Source organism: Anguilla rostrata, chromosome 4 (genome assembly GCF_018555375.3).
Source record: "Anguilla rostrata isolate EN2019 chromosome 4, ASM1855537v3, whole genome shotgun sequence".
NCBI classification, from domain to species: Eukaryota; Metazoa; Chordata; class Actinopteri; order Anguilliformes; family Anguillidae; genus Anguilla; species Anguilla rostrata.
In genome coordinates, this window is record NC_057936.1 from 32,495,946 (window position 1) to 32,510,930 (window position 14,985).

A 14,985-nucleotide genomic window follows, 5' to 3' on the forward strand; every position below is an offset into this window, starting at 1 on the left:
TTAAAGACAGCACAACAGATAAAACTGCTATTGGCTTTTTATAATTAATCCTTACAAAAAGAGTAGAGATATGGATATGAAAGAGACATGGGTAAAACATGGATGTGATTTTTGCTGTTGAGGTCTTTAAAGTCATTTGCCAGAACCTATAAATGTCTCTTGAAGTGAAGTTTCATAAACACCTCTCATTTCGTGAACTGTCAATAGCAGTCTAACAACATTTTCTTCTTTTTTTCCCCCCAATACAGGCTGTTCAAGCCTTGTCAGTGTAAATTGTAGAAACAATAAATAATCTTCTGCAGAAGGTACACTTAGCTCTCCACCAAAAAAAAAGAAGAGAAAAGAAAAGTAAACAGAAACGTTGTGTAGAATGTCCTGGAAGGAACAGTGATGATGCAGGGGATTGCATTAGAAATGCAATAATCACCGTGGCCATTGGGCAGAATTCCTCTATTTATCATCATTCAGAGAGGTGCCGCACCTGTGCACAGACACCACGCGTCATATTAATCACCGCGGCCCACGGCCCTCGCTCGCCTGTGTGTGCCACGCCGCTCCCTCATCATCAAGGCAAGACAAATTAGGGTGGCTCTCACATACAAACAGCTGTCATTTATAATACATGGGTGCACCTGAAGCTTGGTATAATTTCATGTTATATGGTGCAGCGAAGACCTTTCTCAAGCTTGTAATTATGTGAAAACTTTATGAAGTTCAACTCGGTTCAGCCTCCCTGTTATTCCTTCAGTTTCAGTCTGTCCTTGGGGACCTGCAGGCTTGTTAAAGGTAATTATACAGTTTAATGCAAATGTATGGGAAAGTGAGACAATGTTGGTTGTTTTGGCTCTGTAATCCAGCATATTGTATTTTAAATAAAACAGTGAATATCAGGTTAACGCTAGAAAGGCCAGAGCCGATGCCATTGGGCATTTGGACTTTAAAATGAAAATGACTGCAACACCGCAATAACAATACCCCCCTCCTTCCACAAGTTTTATTAAATTAAATTTAAAATCTACTCATTAAATAAATACAGTTTGTGCCATTTTCTTCACAAAATCTCCCCACCAGACAATAGGTAGAGCAGGTCTGGTACCCAGGTGTGAATGGGTTGGTCTCTCCTACGGCACGCTATTCAACTGAATGACCGATGCTTGACACAAATTGCTTGATCAACCACTACCAAAACCAATTTTGCACATATACTCACACAAAATTAATTAATCGTAATCATTTAATGAAGATGATTGACCTTGATGATGGATGTCAGCGGTCAAAATTGTGAACATTGTAGTTATAGAAACCATAGGTTTATAACTCTGCGGAGATAACGCCTCCGACACGCTTTTTCAAACGCAAATTTTTCACTGAATCTGCAACTTTAGGCTGAAGACAACTGTGGGAAATGCAATCAATTTGTGTGCAGTCCCTGCTCACACAAACAACCAAAGCTGTGCATTCCCAGTGGAACTGATGACTAAGAGGAGAGAGACAGTACATACATAAAAGCGTACTCCAATTAGCGGGAACAGGGGAAGGGGGAAGTGAGCTGAGCTAATTTGAGGGCTAATTTGAGGGTATATACATCCATGTTGGGTAAACGGTGTAGGAATTACAGCCATTTTTATACATAGTTCCCTCAATTTAGGGGACCAAACGTAATTGGGAGCTCAGCTGTTTCTTGGTCAGCTATGTGTCTTTGCATCAACAGTGCATGCACTGGAAAGCTAACAAAAGATCTAAAGTTGATTCTAGGCGTGGAATTTGCATCTGGAGTCTCTTGCTTCCAACTGTCAAGAAAAAAACATTCAACTGTTGAACAGGTCAAGAACATTCTCCAGGATGTCGGCAAAATATGTCAGACTACCATAAAGAGAAGAATACATCAAAATAACATCAGAGGGTTCATCACACAATGCAAACCACTGGTAAGCCTCAAGAACAGAATGGTCAGGTTAGTTCACTAAAAAAGTACATTTAAAAAAGTGTAGAGTTATCAAACAAAGTGTCATGAACAGATGAGACAAGTATTTACCTATATCAAAGTGATGGAAATATTAAACTGTGGAGAAATAAAGGAACATCTCATGATCCAAAGCACATTCAAAGCATCTGTGAAACATGGTGGAGGTAGTGTTATGGATTGGGGATGTATAGCTGCTACTTAAACTGTCTCACTTGTCTTCATGGTTGATGTGACTGCTGATGGCAGCAGCAGGATGAATTCTGAAGAGTAACGATACATTGTGTTTGCTCACATCAAACCAAATGCCTCAAAACTCATTGAATGGTGCGTCACCTTGCAGCAGGACAATGACCAAAACATAGTGTAACCAAAGAGTTTTTCAGGGACAGACGATTGACTGGCTAACAGGAACTGAAGATGGCTGCAGTATAAGCCTGGCAATGAATCATAAAAGATACCCAGTGTCTGGTGACCAGTGGTGGACAAAGTACACAAATCCTGTACTTGAGTGAAAGTACAAATACCCTTGCTAAATATTACTCAACTAAAAGTAGAAGTCTTTAATTTAAATTTCTACTTGAGTCAAAGTACATAAGTACCTGCTTTTAAAAAATACTTAAGTATCAAAAGTAAAAAGTACTATTATTTAGTATGGTTATGTTTGTCAGGGGTTGCTGACATGACAAACAATTTTAAAATACAGTAGGCAAACTAAATTGTTCACCTCCTAACATACTGTATGTAAGAGTGAAAACTATGGTATAAATACAAATTCACAGTTTATTTTTTTTTAAAATGGAACAAAGGCATCATCAATTACAATATTTCACTATCAAATATCAAAATACATTGAGGTTTCCTGGCGACTTAGCCACCAGAAAGGATACAGCACAGGACAGGTCATAGCTTAATGCGGAAGTGAATGCGATAAAAACGCTATTCCAAATACAAAATTACAAATGAAAACGATGTCAGCTAGGTATATCAACAAACATATGGCTTAGGCATACCCAGAAGTCCTTAATAATAATAGTATTTCCCAAGAATATTATGAAAAATCGTTGACAACGTTTCGTCAGGTGCAGCGTCTTTGACTGCTAATACAGAGTAAATGCGATGATGAGAAAACATTTGGTTGACTTATAAAACGATATTCCAAAACCAAAATTAGACGTGTTATACATGGTTATAAAGCTTATACTCTCACCTACTGAATAAATTAATTCTCAATCAAGCCAGACTGTACTAAAAAGGGCAACAACGCCGTCAACAACACGTGTGCAGCAGCTTCTGGTCCGGTCTTACTCCAGAAAACGACGTCAGCTTGTAATACCACACATGTCGTCCATTGTAGTACAATCTGGCTTGATCTACAGTTAATCGATCCAATAGGTGACAGAATAAGCTTTCTAACGATGTATAATATGTCTAATTTTACTTTTGTAATACCGTTTTATATCCCAGCGTATTCGAAAGTTTTGTCTCATTATAGCTGCATTACGCATTCAGTCTGTGGTATAGCAGTGATAGCAACGCTTTATCACCCCAACTCGTAGGTAAAAGACACTGCACCCGACAAAATTTTATCGATGACTTTCGTCGTTTCATGGAAAATACTATTATTCTTGAGAAATTCTGAGCATGGCTGAGGCATATGTTTGCTGATAGACCGAGCTGATATATTGTTTTAAGATGTCCTTGGACTGTTAAGCTGTCTCTCTGTGTTCCAAATCGCCTGTCTCTATTCGCCTTCCCGCCTAGCTAACGTCTTTGGTTCAAAGTGTCATGGGCCGATCGAAACGCGTGCTACGCCCTGATTGGTAGGCTTCAGCATGAACATGATGTTGTATTATTATTCTATAGGATCTATTAGACAATCCATTTTCTCCACAACAAAGTAATGAGTAACAGACAGATATCGCACAAAAGTAGTGGAGTAAAAAGTAGGATATTTCGTTTGAAATGTAGTGGAGTGAAAGTAAAAAGTCTCCCAAAATGGAAACACTTGAGTAAAGTACAGCTACTTGAAAAAGGTACTTAAGTACAGTAATGAAGTACATGTACTTTGTTACTGTCCACCACTGCTGGTGACGTCACAGGGTGTGAGACGTCAGGCCGTTATTTTTGCTTCCCTGAAATGATGGACTATGTATAACACAGGGCTGTAACTCCTACATAGATCATCCAATATGGATGTAAATACGCTCAATTTAAAGCAGTCGGTCTGCACTTCAATGACGTTTTCATTGTTTAATTTCAAATCCAATGTCCTGGAGTACAAACAACAAAAATTGTGCCCAACTTTTAGATTGTAGGTGTATTTCTTGCATTGTGCATAATAATTGAGCTACGACCGATGATAATGGCAATTCCTAGTTCTGTTCATGGCCTGTATTGCTAAAATAAAATATAAAATAAAAATAAAATTATATTCTAATGCATGTGCTGTGTTTGTTCTCAAAAGGGCTTTATTTCTTCATTTCCAAAACTTCATTTTCAAGAACATGGTGTGGTTGAGCTCTTCAGTGTCTCAATTGTTTCATTTGCTTGAACAGCCTGAAACTACCTGGCAGCAAAGCCAGGCTGCTAAAAGACTAAAGTCTCTCTTTTTTTGCATTTTGTTCCCAGAGCCCAATTTTGATTTTCAGCCTCTCTGGGAGTGCGTGGCCCCTGCTTTGTCTGCAGTTTGTGCATCTGAAGGAGGAACTGTAAAGGCCTCTGGGCAGGCCTTGGCCTTTTTACCTCCATCTAGTCTACTGCTGCACCTCAGCCTCTTTCATAATGCGTTCAGAGATTGCTCTAAAATCACCATCATTCTTTTTGCAAAGGGCTTCGGGACATTTTATGTGCTCCACTCAAAGGCATATTCGAAAAGCTCCATAGTGTAAAATTGTGAAGTAAGTCTTTTATAATAGTTGTGTGTATATGTGTGTGTGCATGTGCGTTTGTGTGTCTGTACATGTACAACTATGGTTAATTTACGGTAAGGCGTTTTCTTGAATTCACAAATAATGTAAAAGGAAGTCTGAAGTAACATTTTCCCAATCCCATAAATGTTGTGCTGCTGCACAGCTCCAAGTTTGTTTTCCATTAAGAAGTAGTGATTTTCAATATACTTTGCGATACATTACATGTATATCAAGGACAAAGTAGTCATCACTAGATATAAGGCAAGGCTTGAAAGGCAATATGATATTGAAAAAAATATCTATTTCACTGAGTGAGGAGGAAATGCATTCAGCTGTGCAGAAAAATAAGTGCAGCAGTGTCATCTGTACTGCATTGGCACCATATTTTGCTCTCTAGAGACACTCTAAATAAACAATGCTAAGGAACAGCAATCCTATCAAGCTTTTGGTTTGATACAGTGAAGGAATATGTTTTACCCAAGAAATAATTTATGTGATAATTAATTTCTATTTTTATTATGTGTATGCATCCCAATGGATCCCTGAGAAGGTTTCTGTAGGCCTGTTTATTTTTGTCATTTATTTTTTATCTATGTATCTTTAAAAAGACATAGATTGATAATGTAATTTTTCCCTCTTACACACATGAGACAGCCACATTACTTTAATTGGACATATCCAATCCAAGAGCATGTTTACTGTTGATATGTAGCGATGACCTATTCACTCAAGTATACAATGACTATGTCCCATTGGGGAATTAAAACTGTAATATTTGATAACCACTACCATGCAGCCGTTTGGAAATAAGTTACACACTGTGCTTCTCTAAATTTCTTTGCCAACAAAATACAATAATAGTAATAATAGTCTACAATATTCTCTACCTTCCCACATTGATATGCCATCACTGTAATGGTAGGGGACTTTTTGGTCTCAGCTGACAAGATATTGTACAGTAGAATTTGCAGAAATAGTGTTATTGAAACAAGCTGACTCTGTTGACAACCCCAGGGTGGGCTTCAGTGGTAAATATCATCTCAGTGCACAGCTAAAGGATCAAGTGAATGCTTAGGAGAAAGACTAGAGAGAAACCAACACAGAACCTTCTCAGGAATACAAACACTCACTCAATTATGCTTATGGCAGTCCATAAAAACAAAGATGACATTGCTTCCAATTGTATACATACTGTGAAACTCTGGCTGGCTTATGGTTTACTGTCCATTTGTGGCAGTGCCACTGCATGTGGCTATAGAGACCAATCCTAAAGCCACAGACCTTGCCACAGATGGGGCAAGTGATGGTAACAGACGGGGCATTAGGGTTGTGTCTCCGTTGCCTCTGGACTTTCTGCTGGTTGCTCCAAAGGGTTTCAAAGTGGGCAACTCCAGATATCGGTTTACTGAAGGGTGTCGTTACTGTCTTTCCAGCTGACTTTTTGGATTCGCTAAAGGCAGCGAATGTGGATGTCCTCCAGGTGCCGGATGCGAGACCGGTAGACAGTCCAGGCTTTAGTGCCATAAAGGAGTGGAGAGGCACACCCCCTGGTAGACTGGTACCTTTGTTGAGGTCTGGAGGTTGTCATTCTCAAAGACCCTGGAGCACAAACAACCAAAGGCAGCTGAGGCTTTGCTGATACAAGCCTGGATGTCATCATCAATGACGCATGACGAGGTAATGATGCTGCCAAGGTAGCAGAACTGCTGAATGGCCTTCAGGGGCATGTTGTTGACGCTTAACAGAGGACATTTCGTAGATGGAGATGCCTGTTGGACAGTGATTTCTGTCTTCTGTTCACGAGCAGCCCAGGGAGGAGTACACTGTAAACATAACATCCTGCATTGCAAACAAAGAGTGGGCAAGGACAACACAGTTATCTGCATACTATGGTTCAAAGATGGTACAGAAGCGAGATTTGGTAAGCGCTTGTAGTCACTGTCGGTTGAACAGACTGCTGTCAAGATGGAAGTGTAGCTGATGCCATTGGAACTGGTCAAAGATTTGTGGGAAAATTACACCCAGGAACAGGTTGAATGTGACTCGTGTCAGTAGCACACCAAAGACAAACACACACATAAAAACACAAACACACAGCTCAGTCGACAGGCAGCAAACCCCATTTCACAGGTCAGTTAGATATAGCCTCATTGTGCAGCTGGAATTGGGGAAACAGACTTATTATAGAAGAGATGATTACAACAAGTTGGTTCTTACTCCTCTTTTGAGATTTCAACGCTCCTGCAGCTCCTGGTGGCGAGCATCTATACCAGGGTGCTAATCTGGCACACCAGTGTAAAAGAAGAAACCTGAAAGCAGCATGCCCGTGCAGTCATCACTGCCAGGATACAGATGGTCTGAGTTTTGCATCACCACTCCAAAGCGGGGGGTTAAAAGCACCATCAGAGAAGAGCTGCAGTTTCATGGAAACAAACAAACTGCAAAAGCACAGGATAACTGGCCCATTCTGCACATCATGATTCCATACTTTGGTATAGACAAACAAGGAAAAGATAAAAGTGTAAAAAGAGAGACACTTGCAAATGCTACATCTGGTCCTGCCACTTTTCATGAAAATGCGCAGTAGCTTAAAAAAATGTTTCAAAATACAAATAGAAATTTGTGTTTTGAAAAAGATGAGCAGGTAATCAATAATATTCACATATATAATTCACTTTAAGTCAAGGAATGGTCAGAGTGCCAACAGGCCAAATGCAGCCACAGGTCTGGGTCTGCTTTGCTGATTTGCTGCATCTTTGTGTATGGTTGGGTTTCAGTCATGAGTAGACATCTCTTTAAGCACAATCAAAAATCTGCCTGACAACACATGGATTCATAACACAAACATAAAAAATTACTAAATATTCCATAAAATATTCCATCTCCCTAGGCCACGCATCTCTGTCACTTTATAAGTCTGATTATGTGATAAACATTCATGAATTGTGCCTGCAATGCCCTTTGCAAAGAATGAGATTCTGCAAATACCGCATGATTTAGTATTTTTAATCTCCTTAACATACACACAAAATAGTTCTTTCACTCATTAATAACAATTCTAACTCAACATAATACTGTAATATAAGCCACATTTCTTTTCAGGATTTATTACCCAAAGACAAATTAAAGATTTGCTGGCACACACTAGCAGCTCTTGCATATTGTGCAACCTGTGGTATCCAAGGATATTTAAACCCTAAACTTTTACTTACCCATATGATGGACCACTGTGTCTAGTTGATAATTTAATTGCTGAAAACATTTGCATATACATCCTGAGGCAGACTTAGTTTTACCAGCGAATCACAGAGATTAGCAGTAAAAACTGGTGAAAAATGATTGTACAGTACATAAAAAAACACAGGGCAGCAACCTAAACCCAACAATATTCAACATTTACCTTAACAAATTGGCTATTTTGTTGGCACAATCTACAGTCCCAGGTGTTACAGGATAAAGAGATCAAAGGCCTTCTCTATGCACATCACTTGTTTCAGTTGTCCCTCACAGCACAGGGGCAACAGCAAGATCTGAATCTGCTTAGAGGAATACCATCAGATGTGGGCCCTGATGGTTCAAACGGAAAAGTCAAATACAATGATTTTCCAAAAAAGATTTGAATCTCATGGAAATGCATATGATTGCAGAACATGGACAAATCACATAGAACACTGCACACAAAAAGAAAAAAAATATCAACATTGAAATCCCAATTAGAATTTGGCTAAAATTAATGGAATTTGTAAATGAACCAATTGCCTTATATGACAGTGAAGTCTGGGGTCTGCTTTTAAAGCAAGATGTGTTTTGTGAGAACATCTTACAAGTACAACATTAAAATATAAACAGGGCAGAATTAGGCAAATATTCATCCCAATCAATATTTCAAAAGGGCAATGCAATTTTGGAAACATCTGAAAAACAGTGACCCCCACTGATACCACTATAAAGCCCTGTAATACCAAGAGCTGAGCCAAGGGTAGAGTCCCCTTACTCAGCTGCTCCTGAGGCTCAGTTCTCAAACCCGCACAAACACCATGCAGCCTCACGACAGCTACATACCAACAATACCAATCAGAATCAACCAAATTATAATGCAACAATAAACAAAATGACATTACTGATTGGGAAACTGAAACAGAAATTGGAATAAACTAGAATGCTATCTGGCCCTAAAGCAAGAATGTACTGTGGTAGACTGATCTGACCACATTGAAAAAATGATAAACTCAGGAAAACACTGAGACAGTACTGACTTAGTGAGCACAGCCTAGCAATAGAGATCCACTGCCACCGACAAACTTGGCTGCCCCAAGAAAAGAAGCTGTGCTCCCTCTGCAATCAACAGCAAACAGTAACAGAGCTGCACTCCCTCACCCAATGTGATAAATATAAGGAAATTAGAGAACATATTTTTACAAAATTTTAAATGATACACCTACATTTCTGAAGCATATCTGAGATGAAGCTATTGGAAGGGAAATGTTTTGAGCTAATCTGGCAGAAAAACATGTGGATACTGTACCTGCCACAGAATCACACTTAGACACCACAGCCACGGCCACTTTGTTACTGTCATATTTTAATAAGCAAGAGGGCTTATTTAAATTCACTGTGACAATGTAGCATAGTGAAAAGCTACTCTCCTCTGGGTAAGACTAAGCCTGGTCTATCATGCTTTTGAACAAGCAGCACTTGCAACTAGAGGGCAAGAGTCATGTTACTTGTAGCAGAAACACAGCTCCATGGATCAATACAGCATTTCTCTGGACTTATCTGTGGGAAAATTTGAAAGAGTTATCAGTCATAATTTTCACTATGATGTCTCCTCAGGCCACACAGCTCTGTTTCTTTATAAGTCTGTTTAACATTCATGAACTGTGCATACCCTTACCCTTTGTCAAGAATGAGTTTCTGCAAACATCCCACGATTCAGTGCTTTTCACCTCCTCAAAATACACTGAAGATACGTCCTTCTCAATACTCAATTCTGACATGTTTTAAACTGGGACTCAACATACACTGTAATTGTAAGCCATTTTTCACATTTCTTTTCTGGATTTATTACCCGAAGATAAACAAAAGGTTTTGTCAGAACACACCCACAGCTCTTGTACATTGTGCAATCTCTGGTCTTCAAGGATAGTTAAACCCTCAACTTTTATTGACCCATATGATTTGCTACTTTGTCCATTCATCCATCCATCCATTATCTATACCCGCTTTTTCTGGGCAGAGTTGGGGTTGGGGGGGTGGAGGTACTTTGTCTAGTTGATAATTTCAGTGCTGACAGAATCCACATACATCCTGAGGCAGACCTAGCTTTACCAGAGAGTCACACTGTTGACAGAATATCAAGCAATGAATATCAATCAATGGATCAGTCAAGCAAATTTCTCTCAATTCTGGATTCAATGAGGGTACTGTCACAGAGCATTTCAGTGTGTTGTGGTGAAACAATGCAAATTGCAACAGATAAAATAGGAAATGAAAATGAAAAGAACATGTGATAAAATAATGGAAAAAATTACCCAGAGATTTTATTTAATGCAATTTAATAATAAGCCTTGATGGCTTGTAAACAAAGATGTCCTTATTTGCCATCCTAGATGAATGGAAGGTATCATAAATGTGTAAAATGTTTCCCCTGGTGTAGCATGTCTTATAATGCTGCAAAACTATGCCCCTGTGAGGCAATTTCTCATAATCCCACTTGAAAGCTTCCCACACATCTCCCAACCACACCCCCCAGATATCGTCCCTCAGACTTCATATGACTCCATAAACCAACATTTAAAACAATAGGGGGTGCTTTTATTGACAGATATGCAGCACGCATAAATTCCATGCATCATCTTTATGACATGATATTATTAATTCATCTATTCTATGAACCCTGTAGGTTGGAAAATAATGATTTGACAAGTACACAGCAACTATGTGTAACAACATGTCCTTGTGGTTGGAAAATATAATTGTTTTTTATTGGCACACAGAAATTGGTTGTTTTCACTTGTTGTGAAAATCCAATTACAATCCCCAATCTCAAGCATCATCCAAGATGTGAGAGTCACAGTAAAATAAATAAATAAATAAATAAATAAATTCACCTCTGTCCTTCAGAGCACTTGCTCAACCATAAGAAAATATTTGCACGCTTGGACAGAGTGCATAAATTTCTGAATATTCCCACACATCTTGCTTTGTTGATAAATAGCACACTTAACATGAAAATATGCGTGCACACTGTTTAGACTGAATTTTGTGCATCAGCACAGTTGATGAATGATGCCCCTGGGCAATTGTGCTGAACTGCCACAAGGTGCTTAAAGAACAGAAATAAATGTTTTATTTATTTATTTATTTGTGACTGCACAAACACCCCAGGAGAATGCAGACAGATCTGTGTGAAGTAGCTGCAGATGTTTTCAAGAACTGATGCTGATGCAGCAAGCCATAATGCAGAGAAATGCGTCCTTAGCCACAGATTTGGCACGGGACTCCACAATTTTGGATTTGTATTCAAACAATTCACATGTGGGTAAAGTGTAGATTCTCATCTTTTATTAAAGGGTATTTTTTATACTTTTTTTATTTCATCATGTATAAATTACAACACTTTTTATTCATACCCCCATGAAAATTCTCAGTACTAAAAAAATATATTATTTTATTATTATTATTTAAGGGGATTTTTATACAATTTGTTTTTTACCATGTAGAAATTACAGCACTTTTTATACATAGTGCCCTATTTTAGGGAACTATAATGTTTGTGACATGTTAATGCTATGTCAATGAAAGCAGCAATGTTTAATACTTTGTCACATATCCTTTGCATGCAATGATTGCTTGAAGTCTGTTTGGAATCATTGCTTTGCTGTATTCCAGAATTAATTCTGCTGCTGCTATCAGCAATCAATGAAGTGAATACAGTACCTGTGGCAGCCACACACACCCAAACAACAACACTCCCACCACCATATTTTGCAGATGAGCCCGGGTGTGTTGGATCTTTGCCAGTTCATTTCGGGCCTCCACACTTTGCTACCAAGTGAATATTGGTCTCATCTGTCCACAAGACCCTTTTCCAGACCTCTGCAGGCTCTTTTAGCTATCCATTTTTGCAGCTATATATAAAACCTGAATTTCTTAATATAGCAGACTCAAGACTGGCTGGGCGTGTCAGTTCTGTCCTAATTATTAATGCATTCACTTTTCATTGACAGCCCGAGCCGCTCACTCCTACTGACCTGGATCAGCGCTCACTCTACGTAACGTCAGTTGTTAGTTAACATTAGCTAGTTATCATACAACCATAATAATGGATAACGAGTACAGCAATATCAGCATTAGAAATATTGAGCCGTATATGTATGAGCCCATCGCTTACAGCCTACAATATAAGACCCTAACATTATAGGATAACCCACGTTAGCACATAACATTATCAATTGTTTTTTTTTTTTTTGCGGCAGTAACGTTATATCAGTCTGGAGAATAAAATAACGCCATAAATAACTCGCCAGCTAACATTAGCTATATTTACACAAGATAAGTACAGCTCATTGCTACATTAGCAAAATTATCGATAGCCAGACAGCAAGTAAATAGCCAGACAGAAAGTAAACTGGGGAGATGAGGTTAGCAGTAACATTATAGTTTGTAGGCTTGATTTGATTAATAGCAGAACGTCATCTAGCCTGAACAGATGCTTACCGGACCCAGCCCGTTCAACCCGTCAGCGTCCGTTCGGCCTAAACATCATCGACAGCGAAATAAAGTGAGGTTAGGATGGCTAACATTATGATCTGTAATATAATCTATACCAACGTTAAGTAACTTTAACGTTAACTGATCGTATTAAGCAAAGGCTTAATTAGATTATTGATAGCATCAAAGCTATCTAGAATTCCCTTATTGGGTTAGTTAGCTACGTTGCGTTTCATGCACATTGAACCAAGTAGCATGCGTAAAACACCTAAAGCAAGGCAATCTCTGCAATCTTTAATCACACAATAAGGCATTGTTGAACTGGTAGTTAGCTAATGTTAGCAGCAGGCCCACGCAATATGTATTTGAGAATTTGGTCATGGCTTTGAACTTGGGAGTGCACACTACATAAATATTCATACTGGGTGAGTGTTTTGGCCACCACACATTAGTCAATGCAAATTAGACACATATGTGACGTCACAATATTGGTCTCAAAACCACCAATACCAAATACTCCACCAGGCGGCAATGTCGAGCACTGTATAGTTTTTAGGGGAAAAATCTAATTCATTACATACATGTATGAAATACTTTTAAAATAAATGTGTAAGTAACCTTATAGTCTTTGGCCATAATATAAGAATTTTAAAATCATGATTTTGACTGCACTGGATCTTTAATAATGTTCCAAGCAGTTAATGTTGGTCATCCTAAGGTCTGTCCTATGTCTCTGACAGTTCTTTTTGTTATTTATCATTGCTTCCTCGACTTTCATTGGCACAACTCTGGTCCTCATGTTGACATACGCTAATAACAAACTCCAAAGGCAAGCAAAAGCCTAGAATCAAGACTAAATTCTGAAAGCACTCTTATACCTGCAAGAAATTGAACAAAGCAGGCTAATCTGAAACACCTGTGAAGCCATTTGTCCCAAACGTTGTGGTACCATGAAATGAAAATGATTTTTATTTTGAAGTCCCTAAAGCCTGATGGTGTCACTCTGGCCTATCTTGTGTAAAAGGAAACTCTCACTCGCTGCAAGTGTGCATGTGTCTAATTGAGAAACTTGATGCTGAGCAAATTGCATTAAAGAGGTAGCAGAAACAAAATTTGAATCCAAATAATATCGGCCAAACCTGGGAGGAGAAAACATACGGAGAGAATGCATTATTTGAGTGTTGCCGAATATGGAATTTGTATTCGGGACTATCCCTAGTAAATACATACATACCTATAACATACTCTTAATAACAGTCAATTTACAGTACCTCCAACTCCTGTTTTCTTCCTTTTGAGTTCTGATGTGTGATTTGCATTGAAGGCAAAAGCAATTGGTACACTCCAGATGCACAGAGAAAGCACCTGGTTTTGTTCAAGCATGTAATGGGGAAATTGAGAAATTCTTCCCTCAGGAGAACACACAGCCGGGGTCTTTGGAAAGGAGTGTGGCCACCCAGATGCCTGCTCACTTGTATCAGTGTGTTTACAGTGCCCTCCAGAAGTATGGGAACGGTACAGTGAAATGTGTTACTTAAGCTACGTATTAAAGGAATTTGGATTTGTGATCAAAAGATGAGTATGAGACAAAAGTACAGACAATCAGTATGTTTTACAATTTTACGGAAACAACAGTTTTTGTCTTGTGTCCCCCCATATTCAGTAGTGCAAAATAAATGTAACCAATGACTAACAGGTGTGTACTGCTGCTCTTGTTTTTCTTTTGCATAGATTGTAAATCAAAGCAGTAAAGTCAAATATTTGGTTGCACAGCCCTTACATGCAGTAACTGAATGAAGTCTAGAGTCCATTGACATCTGCAGTCATTTGGTATCTTCTTAGAAATGCATTTTGTTGGTCATCCCTGTAGCGGCTTTCAGTTGATCTTTGTTTTGGGGGGTTTCTTCAACTTAAATTCATGCTTGATTCAATATAGATCAGATGACTAACTTGGCCAGTCCAAATTTTCCAACTTTTAACCATTGGTGAGTGCCTTGGTTCCATAAGCAGTTTATCTGGGGTCATTGTCCTGCTGGAGGATGAAACACTGGTTGATGGGGTTGGAGAAAGTTCTTTGTACATAGCCAGACAAAATCCATCTGTACACTTTCAAATTCGTCCTACTGCTGCTATCCTCTGTTTCATCATCAATAAAGTTGAGTAAACCTGTTCCAGAAGCAGCCATGTTGTGCATGCTTGAGCTGTGACACTGCCTTCTCCATATTTCACAGATTGTTGGGTGGGAGGGGGTTTGTACCATGAGCTGTCCTTTCCTTTCTCCATACTTTCTCCTTTCCATCACTTTGGTAAAGATTTGCTTTGGTTTCATCCGTCCATGAAACTTTGTTGCAGAACTCGTCTGGCTTGTCTTTGTATTTTTGGCGAATTCTAATCTGG

General features: G+C 38.8%; 1 long non-coding RNA gene across 1 annotated transcript; it reads left to right on the forward strand.

Moving 5' to 3' along the window:
• The first annotated feature begins 2,480 nt into the window (after positions 1 to 2,480).
• On the forward strand, positions 2,481 to 2,753 carry LOC135254288 (uncharacterized). Its single transcript, XR_010329815.1, has 2 exons — positions 2,481 to 2,516; positions 2,563 to 2,753. It is a non-coding gene; the product is annotated as an uncharacterized LOC135254288 (long non-coding RNA).
• The last annotated feature ends 12,232 nt before the right edge of the window (positions 2,754 to 14,985 follow it).